Source organism: Peromyscus leucopus, chromosome 2, assembly GCF_004664715.2.
Source record: "Peromyscus leucopus breed LL Stock chromosome 2, UCI_PerLeu_2.1, whole genome shotgun sequence".
NCBI classification, from domain to species: Eukaryota; Metazoa; Chordata; class Mammalia; order Rodentia; family Cricetidae; genus Peromyscus; species Peromyscus leucopus.
This window is the reverse complement of record NC_051064.1, coordinates 45867726-45869172: the sequence shown is the minus strand read 5'-3', so window position 1 is coordinate 45869172 and position 1447 is coordinate 45867726. Positions and strand designations below refer to the sequence as shown.

The 1447-nt window shown below is 45.2% G+C and overlaps 1 non-coding gene across 1 annotated transcript; it reads left to right on the top strand.

The window, feature by feature from the left end:
* Positions 1 to 296: 296 nt before the first annotated feature.
* Positions 297 to 422, top strand: LOC114695460. Its single transcript, XR_003734869.1, has one exon. It is a non-coding gene; the product is annotated as a small nucleolar RNA SNORD22 (small nucleolar RNA).
* Positions 423 to 1447: the final 1025 nt, after the last annotated feature.

The window sequence follows — 1447 nt, the reverse complement described above, 5'->3', positions numbered from 1 at the left end:
CTAACAGAAGATATGATGTTTAGGATTAAGGATGATGGGGCATCATTAGAAATCCTCTAGGGATAGCTCCATAACCCAGAAGCAGAGAGGATGAAACTTTCCAGGTTCTAACAACTGATCGGTGCCCTGAGAAAAGTTGGGGAAAGGGAAGCAAACTGTGCCCCAAGAGACACAGTTTTGGGCTTAAGGTCCCAGCTGTGGCTAATCTTCCAGACAATAAAAGCCCTTATGATTGGAACAATGATGCAAAGATGGCCAGGGCTCACCAACCCATCTGCTTAGCAAGAATCTTCTGTTCCCCATGAAGAAACATTCACACGTCTTACTTCCCGTCCTAGCGCCAGAGCCTGAAAAGGTGAACCCACTGGGGCTGGCTGGAGGAGAAGAGGAAAACTTGTTCCAGAAGGAACTGTCTGAGGGATTGAGTTTCTGTATACAGACAGGGAAGAACTGTCAGTCAATAAAAAGCATAAGGTGGCTTGTCTCTAATTAAAAAAAAAAAAAAAGAAAGAAAGAATCTTCTGGACCCATGGCCCAACCTACCACAGACAAGACCAAAGATGAGTGGAGTTAAATATTCTGCCACTCCAGGCGGGTAAGGGCTTGCAATTAGATTCTCACTTATAGACAGCAAAAGTTCTATAACATTTCTTGAATATACCCTATCAGGGCCCTATCCCTATGCCTTCAGGACTCATCAGTTTCCAACTGCTGAAACCCCCCAGAGGGTGCCTGAGTGAGGCCAGGCTACTGGGTTGGCTCCGCCTACAGAAGGGCTCTACAAGAACTTCCTGCCATTATCTCCCTTTGATTCTGTCTCACTTCAGTGGTGACTTCCTACACTGATGTCATTTTCTGTGTTAGTTTCTCATCGCTGTGACAATCCCTAAAATAACAACTTCAAAGAAAAAATATTTCTCTCAGCTCAGGGTTTCAGAGACATCAGCGCCTGGTGGGCTGGATCCATTGCTGCCAGCCTGAGCCAGCCTGAGCATCATGGCAGGGAGCAGATGATGAGGTAGAGCCGCTCATTCATGGTGGACAGGAAAACAGAAAGGACAAAGGGCGAGGGGCAAGATAGAATTCTTCAAGATCCCCACCCCATACACACACTCACACACGGGGACCTGCCCAGCCCCCCCTCCTACCCTCCATCACATTTCATTAATGCCGTAATTTTATGAATCTATCAACAGATTAATTGATTGATAAGATTAGAGCCCTCAAGATTCAGTCACTTGTCAAAAGTACATCAGCTGTCAGCCAAGTTCCCCAAATACAGCCTTTACTGGAACTCTCAGATCAAACAATATATAAACTGCTATTTAAACTGCTTAGACCTAAATCCCTGACCCGTGGTCTGCTTTAGAGCAGCCCAAAGTGAGCATTCCCAAGGTCTTGGCTACAAATTAGTATCTACTCCATGTTCATATTTTTAAATAATTGT